This window comes from Stigmatopora argus, chromosome 3 (genome assembly GCF_051989625.1).
Source record: "Stigmatopora argus isolate UIUO_Sarg chromosome 3, RoL_Sarg_1.0, whole genome shotgun sequence".
Taxonomy (NCBI): domain Eukaryota; kingdom Metazoa; phylum Chordata; class Actinopteri; order Syngnathiformes; family Syngnathidae; genus Stigmatopora; species Stigmatopora argus.
In genome coordinates, this window is record NC_135389.1 from 14164764 (window position 1) to 14182983 (window position 18220).

The 18220-nt window shown below is 40.1% G+C and overlaps 1 long non-coding RNA gene across 2 annotated transcripts in view; it reads right to left on the reverse strand.

Moving 5' to 3' along the window:
* Positions 1 to 2080: 2080 nt before the first annotated feature.
* LOC144071682 (uncharacterized) overlaps positions 2081 to 18220 on the reverse strand; it is a 30923-nt gene continuing 14783 nt past the window's right edge. The window contains exon 4 of one of the 2 annotated variants that reach the window (XR_013299702.1): positions 2081 to 2841. This is a non-coding gene — a long non-coding RNA (uncharacterized LOC144071682). Of the gene's footprint in view, positions 2842 to 7872; positions 8686 to 18220 lie in introns of those variants that run through there. The other variant, XR_013299703.1, reaches the window with a different exon arrangement.

Consider the following 18220-nt stretch of genomic DNA (forward strand, 5'->3'; position numbering starts at 1 on the left):
TTCACCCCACCACCGATCTCTCTCCCTCCCTCCCTCTCTTTCTCTCTCTCTCTCTCTCTCTCTCTCTCTCTCTCTCTCTCTCTCTCTCTCTCTCTCTCTCTCTCTCTCTCTCTCTCTCTCTCTCTCTCTCTCTGCCTCTCTCTCTCTCTCCCTCCCTCTCTCTCTCTCTCTCTCTCCCTCTCTCTCTCTCTCACACTCACACACACGCACAGACCCGCACGCACACACACACACGCACACGCGCGCGCGCGCGCGGGGCCCCCGAGGAGAGCGCTGGAGCCATTGGCTGACTACCATCATGTGCTAGTCTAGACACTTTGGCGGCTGGGAGCTGCACTGATTGTTGCGCAAACAAGGTTTCAAGTTTCTTAACTCTTAAAGGCGAAACGGTCGCCTCTCGCTTTAACTTCAACCCACTCCCCAAAAACTTATTTACTTTCATGGCTTGTAATAATAAAATACTCCCATCGATATTCTACCGTCCCAATTCCTTAGAATTTTTTTTTCTAATTGTGAACCTCTATGGAATATTCATTAATTCATTTTTTTGTACCGCTTATCCTCGCAAGGGCCATGGAGGGTGCTGGAGCCTATCTCAGCTGACTTTGGGAACCAGACAGGGGACACCCTAAATTGGTGGCCGGCCAATCGCAGGGCACAAGATGAACGACAACAATACACACTCACACTCATAACTATGGGCAATTTAGAGTCTTCAACCAGCCTGCCATGCATGTTGTTTTGGATGTGAGAATTAACCAGAGTACCCAGAGAAAACCCACACAAGCCCGGGGAGAACATGCAAACTCCACAGAGTGACGACCCACCTAGGATCGAACCCTCGGCTGGATTTTCACATTTTTATGAACTTTAAAAAAATATATTATTTTTTTTAACAGTAGAAGTGAATTTGTGATAAGCGATAATCGAGGAAACACTGTACTTGGTGAATGATCACTGCCATCCTTCCCAATTAAAATAGATTGGATGTCTAACATCAAGAATTTCAGAAGTCATGTAAGATGCTCACCTTTCATTACCACATTTTGACAGTACTAGCGATTGGATGCCTCCAGATGATCTTCATGACCGGCAACTCTGTAGCTGTAATAAGTAAATAAGATTAGTGCAAATTAAGTGCGTCAATATAGCTGTCATTTTTATAAAGGAGCAGGCTAAGGTCAAACTCTCACCACCACCTGAGCTGAAATTCAATTGCTAGCAGCAGTGCTTTTGACATGGTCGTCATGCGTTTTAATAAACCGAATTAGCCGTTTGTGGGCAAAAGGCCGGCGAGGAGGGGATGGGTTGTTATTTTCTATAAGACAAAACAACCCACAAATTAATTGGATTGTACTGTGGAAAGCGATTGCATAACATGCACCCAAAAACATTCACGAAAATAATTTTCAACCTGAAAACAGTTACCACTGGCCTAGCTTTTCCTATTTTTTGGCAGTCATCTGGGCTTTTGTTCAAAGTAGAAGTTTTACTTGGTCATTCCAAACAAATATTTCCCTTTTGCTTCCTCACCATAATTGTATGTTGACGTCAGAAGGCTTCTCAAGTTTTTGTGATTTCCTGTGGCAGCATTACAGCACCGCTTACATCATTTTAGTGTTTTTCTGTGGACACACATTTCTTGAAATGATTCCATGTTTACGTGAAAAGTTTTAAATACAAAAAAAGGTAGGTCAGCTCAGTGGAATAAGCGCAAAGTAGTTGTTTTTTGGTTTTATTTATTACTCACATCGAAAAAAAAATCAGATATAAAAATCAGTATTTGTGCCATTTCTCACTCTAATATATAGATTCTCCAAACTGATACAAATATTGGCAAACCGAATTCAGATTTTGGAGCAATTTCTACCTTTTTGTGTCATTTTATCAGTATTATTGTTCACATTCATAATCAGCAACAGAAGGCAAAGTCTACCATGCTAAGGGTTAACCCATAAAAAAATCTCAGCTGGTAGTATTTTACCATAAATGTTAGTATTTTTCTTGACAATGTAGTAGTCAATGACCACAGAGAAGTTTGACTCCGATCTTCTAATAGGTACTGTACAGTATACTGGCTCTCAAAGCAGCATGGCAAACACACCAGCCAAGTTGCAGTAACTAGATGCTCAAGGGTCGAGAGCACTTCATTGGCGGTCGACTCTTACTTGGAAAAAGTCACCCTCTATACAGCATGGGTGTCAAACTCAGTTTGGTTCACAGGCCACATTCATGCCAACTAGATCTCATGTGAGCCGGACAAGTTTATTCTTGGCCCAAAAAGTTAACTCGCTTGTCGCAATTGACAGCACTAGACGTCCATTCCATTTTGAATGGGGCCCCTGTCTAAAAACAATAAAAGCATTTCATTCTGTATCGACAGTATGAATGAGCAACAAAGTTCCAGCTCCCACTGGCCGTATGTTTGACACCACAGTTCTACAGTATACAGCGGAAGCCCTCAAGCCCCTGAGGTCATATCTTTCAGAAAAATGGCACAAAAAACTCGAGCTTAAAGCATACACAAGCAAACGGTGAACATTTGTTGGTTAATCTGTTTTAAATTAGTCATAGCTATTGCCTAATGAAATATGCTTGAAAAGTAAATGCATTTTGGTGTTCCTCCTGGTTATGATCCCATATTTTTGTGCACACGCTCACCGCTGTCACCCGGGACTATCGCCGAAACTCTCCGTGTTACACCTGTGACAGTGCCAGTGTCCGCACTGGAGTCATGTTTCCCTGGTAGGCTTTGGGCCACAGCGAGGTTATAGCGACAGGACACGGAGGCCATCGCGCTTCCACTGTGTTGTAGGCACCTGTTGCAAATGCATTCCCCCTCTGTAACTCAATCACACGTCAGACAAGGAAAAGAAAATTGTTATTCCAGTGAGCCACTTTATTTGAATCAGTGTTATATCATTTTTCTATTAATTATAATTATTGTAAGCTCCCTCGTCAGTCTTGATGGGCACCTACTCTGATGTTTCAAGCGTCAGAAAGGAGAGGACGTAGTTCATGTACTATAAGTTTAGGAGTTGGTTATTTGTCTCCAAACCAGTCCTCAAGGACGGTTGTGAGCCATGGGTTTTGTTTCAATTGATCCAGCGCAGACAGTTTAACCAATCAGGTTTCTGCTAAAACATGCAGCAGAGGAGTGTAAACAACTGAATACAATTGTAAAACATCAGATTGGTTAAAAGTGTCATCTGGTTGGGTAAGAAATAAATCCTGCAGCCACTGCGGGTTGTTCGCAGAACAGTTTAGAGAATCCTGAGCTAAATGGATTTTGGATATCTATTAGCCAGTATCAATGTTTATTTCTGTTTTTATTCATTTTATTTTGCATAAAAATATTATTTTGTATATGTAAATAATTTAGTATCTATGTTTGTGGACTATCTTTAGAGAGGTTTTGATTTTCTTTTTAAATTACCATAAATAGTCACTCATCATGATAGAAACATGATCTACATTCTTCATAATGCATACATTATGCTGCACTTTGCATACTGAGTATTCCTTATCTCAAAATAATCAACAAGTTCAGAAAACATTTATGTAATATGATGTGCTTTGATGCAGGTAATAACATCTAACAATTCATCTAATGTAGTCATTGAATCCAACTAAAGTCTGGGTGTGTGATTTTAGCCTTGTAAATGAAGTCCATTGTTATATAGTTAACGCAAGTGATATGCATGCCATTGCCTAAAATAGAGTTGAGGCTATCTATCTGACACGTTGCTGAGGCAGCTCCCTGCAGACATACAATTGGCAGTATTTAAAGTACTAAACAGAGCCTTATTAATTAGTTGTTTTTTTACTGCTCGGTCTTTCAAAATTGTTTATAAGGCCATTGCTAGAATGGTTTAACGGCATTTACAGTCCTTTCAATGGGGAAAGATGTGCGATTAGTTATGAGCACGGAGCATATTAAATTCATTCCTTAAATGGCAATATTCTCTTGCTTCTTGTCTATGCCCATTGAGCATTCTGATTGGATACACATAAATTACAAGCACTAGATTGTGTTGTTTGGGAATACGCACACCTACTGTACATAGTCCCTGTGAAAAATGAGTGCGTCAATAACTACAGGCAGAATTAATTTGTAATCTGTTAGCGAGGAATAACAAATCAATGGTGCGCTTAGAAGCCTTATTGGGAGTTAACAAGCAATGTACATTCATTATGACATTAATATTTCAAACCACATGTGTCACACTCAAGGCATTAATTTAATCCAACCCCTCCTGGATGATTTGCAATAATTATGAAGCCCGCAGTTCAATGCATTACAATCCCCATCAGGCAGCACAACACATTACCACGCCTGTAGTCCAAATGCTCAAATGCATTGGCTCGGCAGCACCACACATTCACACTTCAACCATTCATAATTATGTGTGAACAAATCGAACTGAGCTTGTATTAATACATTAGCGGTTGAGTAGGATTCCTCTGGGAAGTCTGCACTATGCTGACTACACGCCTGCCATATTTGACAGCACGTAAAACTTTGTGAAAAGACAGTCCAGCCGTTTCAATCTAACCTGAGCGTGTGAGCAGCTCATTAAAGGTCAATTCTGAATATGTGGAGGTTTTGGAATATTTATTAAATTATTGAATTAAGATCCACGGTCTGCAAAATTCTTGAAAATATTCATCATATGAGCTATGTGCTGTAACTGCCATCTTTCCTCGCATTATTCTGGTGAGTAAAAAACTCAGAATATGCAGCTAGAGTTAATTTAATTTGTTTAATGTGCCTATGATAATATTAAGTCATCACAAACAGAATTGACAAACTTCACAATTTAGCCACGCTTTAAATGCTGGCAGTGGAATGAAAGGAAAGGAAACTAAGTTACACGCTTTAATTTGACCAAAGCATATAAATGATAAAATGAATTAAAAGTCATCAAAATCGAAGTCATTCAAAGAGCTGGCCAAAGTACAGAGAGGAGGCCATGGCTCTATTTGGCTTACTTGCATATTGATGATTAAGGCGTTCCACTATGGTTAAAGGCCGCTTCAACTTGGAATGTGTTTCAGTAGGAGAAAGTCAGATTAATTTGCTGCCATTGACGGTGATAGACATCAACTAGATTTGAACTGTTATACTGTTTTATGGTCCCAATGCATTTACAGCCTAAGAGTGTATAGACATCTTTACACTCAGTGTGACTTGTCTATTGTACATTTTTCGTGCAATGTTTGGATTGATGCTGAATTGTGCCGGACTTCAGCTTCCACTTTATATCAACATGAATGTGAGAGTGAAAGGCTGTCGGTCTCATTATGTGTCCTGCAACTGACTAGCGACCAGTTCAAGTTGTAGTCTGCCTAACACCAAAGTCAGCTAGGATAGGTTACAGCTCACCTCACAACTTCTGACAGTAAGCAATATTAAAAAATAAAATTATGTATGGAGTTGACTTCAGTATGAAATGTTGACTTCATCCAATTTGTTTTTGAGGTGATAAGTGCACCGAGACAGTGCCTGCGCCAAAAGTTTTGTCATCTCCTTTTGGTACCAATCCAAATAATTCCCTTTTCTCCCATATCCCCTGGGGCTTGCTGTCAGTGAACACATTCCTTCAGATCCAGGCCACTATCAGCCCATTCAGCAGCAGTGGAGCCTGCTTACATGGGCCTCTCTCTGGGTTGACCTCCTGGGTCTTCGCCTGACTCAACACTCCCCTTAATCCACACCTCAAAAGACTACAAACACAATGTTGTGATTAAAGTCTGGAGATGGAGGCTGGAGCCACGACCAAGCAGCCACGTGAGCCGAAAAGATCAGAAAGTTACACAAGCCTGTCGCCACATACAAAACACAGATGCACTCGTAAAAACAACTCACAGTTAGGAACTGCGTGGAAGGTGTGAAGCGATAAAGTATTCCGTATGTATTTTTGTCATTGAATGAATACACTGGTGAGTATTGCGTGCTTTTGTTTGATTATGCTACACATTTATCTTCACAGGCTGTTCCGATCATGGGCGGGGGGGACCCCAAAGCAGGAAAATGCACAATCTGGATGTGGAACTTACAAAGACGGGCAAAGGCACAAGAAGAGCAGCGTAGGTGAGTCGTTTGTCGTAGCGCGGAGGTCGGTACCCGGGGGTTCCGTAGTGGTGTCCAGAATGAAAATACAATACGTGTGGTCAAGATCGTGGTCGTAGGGCTGAGCGTGGTCAGAATCAGTACACTGATTAAGATGATCCAGTGGCTTTAAATACTTCTTGCTGAATGATGAATCACACCTCGTACTGCTTAAGCCAGGGGTGGCGAAACCAGTCCTTGAGGGCCGCTGTGGGTGCAGGTTTTTGTTCTAACCAATCCAGCACAGACACTTTGACCAATGAGATTTCTGCAGAAAGCAAGAAACACCTGACTAGAATCCAATGATTGCACTTGTAGGACACCAGATTGGTGAAAAGGTGTCCTCTTGATGGGTTGGAATGAAAACCTGCACCCACTGGGACCCTTTGTGGAATAGTTTGGACATCCCTGGTTTAAGCCATTAGGCGCTGGACCTGTGATTGGATGGCAGGCGCAACCAGCCAGCAGTCTGGTCCTGGGCCCGACACAGGCAGCTGTGAGTGCATGTGGATTAAGAACCATTCAACTTCGATGTTGTGCTGATCATACTCAATCGTGAAATTATAACCGGCAGTCTGTTTGCACTCAACTGTAATTGCCCAAAGGTGTCAAATGTGTTCACTACCTTCACATTGCTTGAACCTTTGCCCTCCGTACCATGCTGTAAAAATGAAAATACTGTTCCTACTGAACGGCAATGGTTCCAAAACCAACTGGCGCAGAGCACATTTTCACACCTCCGGAAGATATAATACACCCACTCTGACACAGCACTCACATGCAAAAGCGCTATAAAGTTTAAGAACCACATCCTGATTAGTCAAAGCTCATTAAATCCTTGGTAAGAGTTCTCATAAGAAGCAAATGTTTTTACCAAAGGGCTATTATGAAATTTTTGACAAAAACAAGCTCTGAATCACATTTCAATACCCACATTAGTCCCCTCAATTTTTATGGAGTCTGGGGGGGTTTCCCCACTTGGTTCCACAGGCATTGCATGAAGATGGGAAGGGTGGGACATTTAGTAGGAGGCATTGTGCATTTTTCAGCCGGTTGTAAATCTAATCCCTCTAAATTCCAGAGTACAATATTATGCCAAATATGATTTCACCTCTTCACTGATACAATTTATGATTTTTGACACAATTTACAATGGCTAGGGCCAAGCATGCCTCAGGAAGTTTGGAAATGGGACGTCATGCTCCCCAGCAGAGAGTAGCTGAAAAGGTTGAGTCATTCATTCACATTGAAGTTTTTTGATGACAAATTTTGCAAGGCCCTATTTGGAATAGGCAAGCACAAGTTTTTAGTTTGAACATTTTTTAGGGAATCCTTGAGATAAGAGTGACCAAATTTATATAATTATATTTTAATTTATTTATTACTTAAATGTTTTAAGTAGCAAATGCAAGAGTGCTACTTTCCTCATTTAAAAATAATAACATTTTATTGGTTGTCAAGGAGCAAGGCTGGAAAGGACTGATGGAATTTCCATTGATTACAATTATCGATAATTGGAATATTTTGAGTAAGGAACATGGAAATAAATGAATAAAGTATAAAAGCAACACTGTAGTCACATTGAGTCAAATTTTGAGGAATTGGAAATTATCTGTAAATTCATTTTGTAATAAAAAAAAAAAAACTTAGGCCTCTTAAATCCTAAATCCTGGCATCCATACACATGAATATCACATTTTGGGTGATGCACAAAGTAGGTCACAATATTAAGCCTTGTGGTGGCCAATTCACTCAAAATCTGACGTCGCATATCTTTATTATTTAGATTTTTCCAGAAACATTGATTTAAAAAAAGATTAAATAAATCAAAAACAGGAAAACACTACAGTTATGGCTCCTAAAAACACATGAAAGGTGATTCAAAACAAACAAACATAATATTTAACTCATTGCCTGCCAATAACAATGATAGACACCAAATAATGAACTGGCTGAGAATGCTCATCTCTCAATGCCACTGACGATGCTACATGTCCAATCTATTTGAACTGGGAGAAGATGGCAGCCCTCAATGGGAGCAAATTAGTGAAATGAGTGCCCTATATACTTTATTAATCTTAAACATGAAATGTAAAAATTTTTTTTAAAAAGGATCGCACAATTGGCTTTTTAGGAGTATTTCCTGTCTTGACACAACTATGAAAAATGGTTTTGTTCTGATACTTCTCCCTTCATTTCCCTGTTCAAGGATGCTCATTAGGAGACTCAGGAGCTAATCTGGTGTTGGGGTCCTGATAACTGACTCGCTTGGCGTCACTCAAATAAATTGCAGTTACTCCCTGTTAAAAGCCGGCAGTAGATAGCGGTATCAGGAGACTGGCTACAATGGGGAGACAGAGTGTCCGGCTCCAAATGACCTCCTGAAATAGACAAGGGCCTCAAGACCAAGAGCCATAGGCACCAGCAGCCAAAGCAAACCGTCTCAAGGGGCATTTTCAGGAAGAGCATGTCATCAGAGCTATTGCTTTTAATGGTATCGAGATATGCAAGGAAGGCGGCAGACGTTGAGAAACTCCAACCAAAACAGCACGTGGTTCTCCAACTGACCTTAACTGACAAAACATTGGTGGTAAAATTCTCAAACACAAGGTTCAACAGTCAGCCTGTAACACTTTACACTTAAAAAAAACCTAAAAAAAAACGAAGACTGTAGGTACAGAACAGAGAAATGTGAGCTTTCTAAAAATTATCAGACTTGAACATTTCTTTGTCCACACAATATAATTTCCACTTCACCCAACCACAGCATCAGCTGCGGTCATTCATAGGTAGCTAATTAACATCTCTGATGCTTAAGTTTTACTGATCGGCTCCATGCAATGTCAATAATATGGAAGAAAAGGAAGCATTCAATCGTGTACTGAAAGTGAGCACCTTCAGTGTGTGCTTAATGGCCCTGAGCTTGGTAAGACTAGAGTGAGATCAAGTGAGTGAGTGAACTTTGGGAAGAAAACATTATTGAAAACCCAGATGGAAGGTCTGAGGAATCTTGACATACATTAAAGTGCCTGCAGCTCAGTTATGTGACGTGATTTAATGTGGCATGGTGAGTAACTAACAGAGATGATCCACAACGTCTGAAAACATTGTAAAAGTTATAACAAAACATATGAAGTCATTTCCCCACAAGTCCATAACAGATGCAGAAGATTTATGCCCAAAGTTTGGCTCAAACATTAAATTGTTTCACTTGGAATTTTTGACTACAAGGCAAGGTTTCAAGGTTTTCAGAAAAGGCTCCTACAGGCAAATATTCACCAGATACCTTATTATTTACGATACCTTGAAACGAAATACAGCAGCTAGCTACAAATTTCTTTTGCAGGATTTAAAATTTCGGGTTTTTAAGATCGATTTTCAAGTTTTGATGGAAAACTTACAAACTCAACCTTTTAAGTAAACTGGACTTATGTTGAGTAAATACAACTCTAACTTTTAAGTAAACTGCACTTAATTTTAAATACATATTTAATAAATTACTCTATGAACCTGGGTCATATCAATCACAGTAAACAGTGATATCTTGATAAAATGAGTTAGAAATACTCAAAATAACAACTTATCAAAGAAAAGGATTCGAGTTATATCTCTATTTAGAATCTTAAGTTATCTTGACTAATACTATACTGGAAATGCATCACCACATTGTGTCACTCATTCATTGTGCTTTTCATGATGTTTTTTATTTACGGTGAAATCTGATAAGAAATAATATATAAAGGAGGGTTTGGTTTGCTACTTGGTAAAAAAGGCGATTAAAAAACAAAAAGAAAAGCAAATAAAATTTTCTGAATGCTCCATAAATGGAAAAAGCTGTGTCGTGAATAGGACAAGTTCAATTTAGGATTAAGATTCTTGAGAGTTACTGAATTTCAAATATTATTTGATCACTAATCTTGGAGGAAGGCAAGGATCGCCTGCCTGTCTGGCGCTCGCAGTCCCTTTGTGTGACCCTAGTCCATAGAGGCTGTTCCTGGCTCAAAATAGGTTGTGCATTGCGACCTAAGTCACTGATGATTAAAGAGACGTGGGAAGGAAATGTTTGAAGAAAAGATTGGCTTGACAGAGTTGGGACAGTTTTGTTCAGAGAAGTCTGATGTAACGTTGCCCTATGAAACTCCAGGGCTCATCATTTGACATTTACCGAAGCTTCTAAAAAAGATCCATCGTGTGATTTTGATACTTAATTTTTAATAAACTGTGACCAATTTAAAAAAAATGAGGTTCAGATTTCATTTGAAAAAAGTTTGTTAGTGTTTTAAGTGTTTGTTGCGGTTGTAATTAGCAGCGGTGTAAGATTGCACTACGTCATGCTGAGGTGTGTTTCCCAATTTAGCATTATGAGGGAAGGGCAAAACCTCAACAACAATATTGCAACATCTTTCTAATATCTTTGTGTCTGGTGCAATTTCTGAGGTTTGAAATCCCTTTCCATTGGGCGCGTGTCGCTACACAAGTTTGTGGCCAGTGGGTGTACTAGTAAACAGTTTGCCGGAGGAAAATTCACTCACTGTATATATCATTAAAATTATAATGCTAAAAGCCCAAATCCAAGTTCAAAACCAAAGAATTTCCCACTGCTCACCCCCTCAAGGTTATAAGTGTTTTTGATCTAGCCTCTCTCTGTCCTATAAACAATGCCTCTCTTGTGACAGCCTGTTGACTGGTCTCTTAAGGCATCAAGGCTTGCTTGCCAGAAATTGGTTGGGGAACTGCCGCTGCGCCACGCCATTTGTCATGCTGTATATTTACAGCCTATGTCAGACTAGGGTGGGTGGATGAGAGACGTCTCCGCACTGCGCCCGACTCCGTGGACGCCAGGCACAGAACCTCCCCTCATTCATCTGTTTACTTTCTAAATATGCCTCTGTTTGGACTTGCATCAGTGGAGAGACAATATCTAAGAAAACGAGGAAGGAAATCTGTGGAAAGTAAAGGAAAGGGAAAGAAACCCTATGTGATACAGACTGCCCCTCGCTGTTCCTGATTACGGCAGATTTGCACAGCGCTTGGCGCCATCAAATCAGCCAGGCAGGCAGACTGTGAGAGGAAGACTTGTAGAGACGCTAGAAAATAACAAGTAGGGGAAATCTCTCTGTATTTTAAATGAATGGATTTTGCTTTCAAAAGCAGGGAGGGAAGTAAACACCTTTAGCAGTTACCAAAGTTGTTTGAATGCAAAGTGGGCAATGTAATTGCTGTGATGCAATATTTACAGCATTTTGTAACAGGGGTGTTGAGTCAGACCATCAAGTCCTTCTCGACTTGGCTTCCAAGTAACCAGTCAAGTTACCAGAGCAACCAAAGGTTTTCCCTCCAGGCCCAAACGTTGACCACACCATTTTCAAGGTTGTCCTACCAGAAACTGGCTCTCCCATGTGTAAGTATGGTCTGATCACCTTGCACTTGGATGGAAATTAAACACATTTTTGCATGTGGTCATTATCTTTGACGACATGTATTTTATGTAGCTTATGTAGTAATAGTTAAATAGGGGGTACAGTGTTTGCAGCACCCATAGAAAAGAGGTTCCTGCCATTGCTGTTGACGTTTGTTGGCAGCGACTGCACATGTGCGAAATGATGTCGGTGGTGTGGTAAGTTTCTGTTCAAACAGCTGTGATGCACCCCTTACAAGCAGATGTTTTTGAGCCAGCAATCGAAAATTTGTCTTTTTGCTCATTTGAATTCTTTGCCAATTGTGTCAGTCCGAGCAAGTAAATGAAGAAATCGAGGTGATCTAAAAGAACATTTCCATCACCATATACGGGCTGTAGCATCTTACTGTAAACTGTTTGTTTCGCTTGCAAAGCATGCACTTCTCAAAAAGAATGTAGGGTTCTATGTTAAAAGATCAACAATTACTTAAAAGCAGCCAGAGTAGACTAATAATGTTTGTTATCACGTTCGTGCGTTGCTGATCCGGTAATGCCTCTGTGTTTCATGTCGCCACAGTAACTCTATCTAATCACAATTGAAAAGAACAAGAATGCCATAAAAACAACACGACTGGCTGGAGTCTGAGGCAAGAGTGAAGAGAAAATCAGCGGTAAAGATTTGAAACAGGAAGACCGTGGCGTCAGTACAGGCGGGAGATAAGAGTACAGCGCTCCATACACAAACACAGGGTTTCTGTGGGTGAGTGACTCCCCGCTCTCTCGGCGCCCTCACAGTAGCTGTCCTCTCCCCCAGGCCGGCTCCGGACCACAGGCCGCCACCCAACCCTGAACGCAGCAGATCCAAAGGCGTGATACACCCTGACTGACTCCAGGGGTTTAAAAGGGATTTATGCAATGGAACGGATGGCCTCAAACAGGAAACCCTGGGAAAAAAATGAAGGTCCTTTTATCTATGCTGTCTTTTGACCTTTTCTGTCTAAACTTTGAGCACATAGAAAATGTAAGCGGTATAGGGCAACTCAACGGACCACAGCACAGTTTCAAACAATAGAAAACCATGCAAAGGTGACAAGATGCAATGTTGCATGCTTATGAGCTGCAGAAGATGAAGTCAAACTACCAGCCAGCAGAAAGCAACTCTACCATCCAACTGCATTATTCCATTTTCAGGATACCTTTATATCTTGTATCAATAAGTAGTTTAGCACGAATAACTTCTAATTTTCACATCAGACCCGACCATAACCCTTGGTTGTAGTGCGGGTAGCCAAAGGTCTTCAAAAGGAGTTCAACATCCTCAAGTACCTTATAGTATACAGTAAGTACTTTACACATCTAGTTACAACCAATCCAACAATTCTTTGGCAATCACAAATTCAGACATTAAAAATTCTCCAAATACATGTCCAAACACCTCCAAAATGTTGGTTCCGATTGATCATGGGGAAATGATCACAGACTGTTTTGTATGCTTGGTAAACACTGCACTACACATAATTCCGGTATTTCTGTTCAGAAGTAGCTGGACATATTTTTTTACTTCACCACAAAACCACCATCTATTGAAAGCAGGTTTCAAATCCTATTATCGGAAAATCCTGAGTCAGATATCCTCCCTAGTGCATCTCACATGGACATCAATCAGCAAGCCTATGTATGTTATGACAGATAGGTAGCAGGAGAAGCGGAAGAAGACAAAGTGCAGTGCCTCTTGGAAGAGAAGTCTCCCAGATAGAAAATTTGTGAAATTTAATTCTGCGATTTGCTGCAGTCAGGCGTGTTTTTTTTTTTCTTGTTTTTTTTTGTGAAGGGGCAGAGCAGTATGTGTGTTTATGTGTGCATGAGAGGCGACTAATCCTTATAGAACTGAGTTGAAGGCTGGGAATCCAAGCTGGGTTAATAAAACTAGCCCGTGGGGCACTGTTTTTCCAAGCACTCTCTGTGATGTTTGAACGAGTACCCAGACAAGCCTTCATTATGTAGCCACAACCCTGGAGCCCCTGCTCCAGGGAAAGAGGCCCTTCCACTGACAGGTTGGCCGACTGGTTCAGCAATTTCGTTTTCTCTTATCCCTTTCTCTCGCCACTTAACCTCTAGTCAGTGGATTTGCCCTCCTCTTACCACTGTTATCCTTATTACACTAAATCACTCTCCCCACTGCCCTACCTTATTTCACATAATATAGATCTACCCTTTTTGGAACATTTTCCTAATTGTTCTGATCTTAAGTATTTGGGTTTTAAAATGCTCGTTGTTGCTATGAATAAACAGTAACATGCAACATACGATTACGCCTGGAGCACAGATTGTGGTGCAGTTGCATGATCACTCAGGGCTACTTCACGTGTTCATAGTCCAAGTGAACAATGGATGGTTTTACTTACGGCAGCATACATTTTCTAAGAGATACAACAAGACAAAGAATATGACATATACTATTACAAAAATGTTGGACTCCTACCTTACCCAAATAAGATGAAAGCAAAAAGCGCATATTCTCTTGTGCCGCAAAAAAGAAACGATTGACATGACATTTAGGTAGCTAAAGGCAAGTGAGTGTTTTCGCAATCTGTACAGTCCACAAGGGAAAAATGATTAACAACTACTGACTGACTCTACTTCAACAAGTGTCCTTTGAAAAAGTATTCATTAATCATGGGGAAATGATCACAGACTGTTTTGTATGCTTGGTAAAGATTAAATTCAATTCCATGTCTCCCGTTAGTGAAAGAAGTGCCGTGTTTACAGACTGCAGTTGACTAAGAGCTTAGAGAAAATTTATTATGTTGTGCTTTTAAACCCATATACTTCAGAAAAACCCTAAACAAATCTTAGCTCATTTACTATCTATTTATTTATTGGAAGATGCATTGAACTGCACCTCAGAAATATTCCCAAACGAAACACAGTACCATAGAAGCATTACACACAAATAAGGTACAGGTGACAAAGATGGAGGTTTGAGACCACAACTCTGTTTGGGAATCCAGACCAAGACTGAATCTTTAGGGAATCAAATCTGAAACCAGACCAACACTAGAATGTAGTCTTGGACCAAGTCAGATCCCAAACTAGTAAAACATTAATATTTACAGTTGAGTTGGGTTGAATTGTGTTGTAATGGTATAGTGCTTTAGTATTGACATATATCTGAAATTGGTATTACCGTCCCATTTATCTCACTTTGGAATATGAATGCTGGCCTATTCTGGGGTTCCCATTCAAAATGGTACCCTAACAGTCAGAAATAGTCTGTAGAGTCGATATAATGATTTATACTTGTTTTAAAATATCCCAATCTTAATACACCAGCTTTAAAGCAATCAGTCTCAGTATAAAATTCAACAATGTACGCATGATAACCATTAAAGTTTGCTTCCATTATTATTGATTAAAGTAAACCTAATCTCCTCATCTAAAGATCAATTGTCTGCTGTCTGTTGTCAAGTTTATTGTTGAATGGATCAGTGGTAATTGATTAATTTTGATGGAAGGTAAACAAAACTCATTTGGTCATTAATTAACGTACTGCTGACCCAGCAATATTTACATGTAGCTTTAGTTTAATGGAGAAAAATACAAAATTGATGGGAGAAAATGGCTTAGGAAAGCATTGGCTGGTGGAGGTTTTTAGGCCTATTTCTCCTAACAGGGCAGGGAGAGTGTCACTCATTGATCTGTGCCCCAGACACCTCCATGCAGACTGTTATTGTGTGCAGGTCTGCAGACTTTTTCTCAACAGAGGCAGATTTAAGTGGTGCCACATTCAAGCGGCTGGGATATGCAGTGAATATAGTCTGCGAGATAAACAGTTCCTTGTTTAGCCATTTCTTTGCTGCTGCTGAGCCATCTGATAACAGTGGTAGGAGGGCAGGCGGCTCTCTGAGGTTGTAGCAAAAGCAGAGGGAGGCAGACACTCTGGCAGCACTGGCCTTCCATCGCTTAGACTCAGCCCTGCCAGGCTAATCTCACTTCTTTTGTTTTGGGCCTTTCTTCACAAAGGGTAACTGTGCCAATGAATTGGCAAGGGAGAAACTGTATTGCTGTCAATGCCACTGAATCATGATCATTCACTAATAGCCTTCCCAGTGAAAATGGATTGAACTTCTATCTTCGCCCAGGGTTAACTGTGTCCTGAATGTTCATGATGGGCGATGGTCTCCACATTGTCATACAGCATAAAATGTATGCCGAGTTTTAATACAAGCAAGCAGAAGAAAGATAGGAGGGGAACTGCTCTCCTACTCAACACCACAAGCTGTCGTCTCATTGTCTTGGCCCGGCACCAGTCACTGGAGTAATTGCAGCAGTGCGGCATTGTGGGGAATGCTTTGCATTCCGACTTTCACAAAGACGTTTTTCTTCTTTCCCTCCCTCACACTTGAAAACATCTCAAGCGCCATTGTTTCCGAACTGAGGTGAGGTCGTCATAAATGTACGTATGCGTTTGTCTACACCGGGCCTGGATTATATTGAACTCTTGACGTGGTGTGCGAAACAGTAATTCAATGTTAAGTATGCCTATCATCAGGGCCTTAAATTGCTTTGCAAAGTTGGCAATCAACAATATTGTGATAAATAAAAGACAATTTGAATTCCTGCATATTTTTTGGCATACAACAAAGCTGCCCATTGTAATTTGTCAAGCTGACTCTTGAAACCATATTGCAAGCACAAGCAAACCGGAGCATCAACAATCAATAATGCATGAATGCCTTGCTCAGAATCCATGAAAACTCCAACACTCCCACCTCCCTTCCATGACTACCCCACCCATATTCTGAAAAGGCCGCATCTGTTTCTAATATTGCTGCCTCTGTACTGGAGAGTTACACAATCATGATCAAGCATGCTTTTTGCAAGACAGAAACACTCACAAATATGGATAAAGGCCAATGGCAACACTCTTTTATGGCACACCAAAGGAATGAAGAACAAGATGTCACTGTGATCACTGGTCTTGAATGATATGCTTAATAATGTGTTGTTGGGAAAGCCTGTGCCTCGGAGCCATTGTAGTTTCAATAATCCAATTGAGACTACGCTGATATTTCCTCACTCTGGATCACACAGACACTTACACACACACACACTAAAACTGTTTGGTATTGTAAGTTATGCCTTGAAGCAACTAAATGAACAGTAATTGGGACATGATAATATTTTGCTACAATGGTTAAAACCGTATTCCTTATTGTGTGCCAGCCTTTGAAATGTTTTTGAGAGGGTTGGCATATATCCCCCATCAGGCAATGTTATAACTTCATATCCCCTTTTTTAAACCCACGAGGTAGTGCTTTGATATACTATGTGTATGGATACGGTCAAATCTTGATGACTATTTGGATATTTAATGTCTGCAATTACTCATATTCCTGGCGTTCCAAAATGTCACTTAAGATACAAGATAGCAGTGAAAAATACAAAGAATATTTAGGAATAAATATTGCAACAACTGTTTATCTAACACATGTAAAGACTAGTACTTGGTGATTAAAGTGAGCTCGACCCAAAGGTTGACCAGATATTGTCATTTTCTTGAAAATCCGGTGAAAACCATGTGTTTTACAATGCTATGATGCTCAGTACAATTTGGTGCTTGTTTGTATTTTAACAATGTCCTTGAAAAATTTCACAACATCTGGCCAGGCACATTAAAGAAAACTGTCTCAGTGGGAAGCTCTTCCTCGCATATGGGAATTCTCACAGTTGTACCAAGAGAGAGAGCCAGAATAAAATGTGTTTAAAGTTTAGATGTCCCAAATCATGCATTACACTCGATGCTGGAATGCATTATACCAAGGGTGTCAAACTCGGGTTGGTTCGCGGGCCGCATTAACGTCAACTCGATTTCATGTGGGCTGCACCATTTTAGATATAATATTTAGATTTATTTTTTATTTTTTTAAATCGGATTAAAAGAAATGGATCAAAAGCCCTAAATCTTCAGTTGTTTATAGATTTAAAACAATGTTTATTTGAGCTTTTTTTTCTCCGTAATAGAAAACGTCTTTTAATCATTTGTTTTTCCATATCCAAAGGAAACAAAATATATTGTTTAATCATGTTTAATATTAAAGTGGAAAACAAAGTATTTTTATATACTTATTTTTAGATTTTTATAAAATGCTTTTTGAACTAAAAACAAAAAGAAAAAAAATGATTACAAAAATTTCAATTATTGATTTAAAAGGGGGAAAATCAGGAAACATAATATCTATAATCTTCATTTGAATTTGATCCTAAAACAGAAAGTTGGCACTCATGATTTACTTTCTCGGGCCGCACAAAATGATGCGGTGGGCCAGATTTGGCCCCCGGGCCACCACTTTGACACTTGTGCATTATACTATATTTTAACTGGATGATAGACCTTTTTGTCAAAGTGGCAACGGAGGAGCAACTTCTTTTTCGCAGCACCTTTCCTCACTATATAGAATATAAACCTATCAGTTTCTGCTTTGTTTGAATACATACTTTGTGCACAATGCCCAACGCCCTCAAACTGGTTGTCCTTTGTGGAAACTGGCGCAGACTATGATTCAGATGAAAAAACACAATGGGCCAACCTTAATGAGTAAGATAAAGTTATTATGTCACCGCAGGCCGAGTGATAACATTTATGACCCATGTCTAGTCAGCTCTCTGCCTGGGTGGAGCCCTTTTGGTGCCACGCTGTCTTGTTCTTA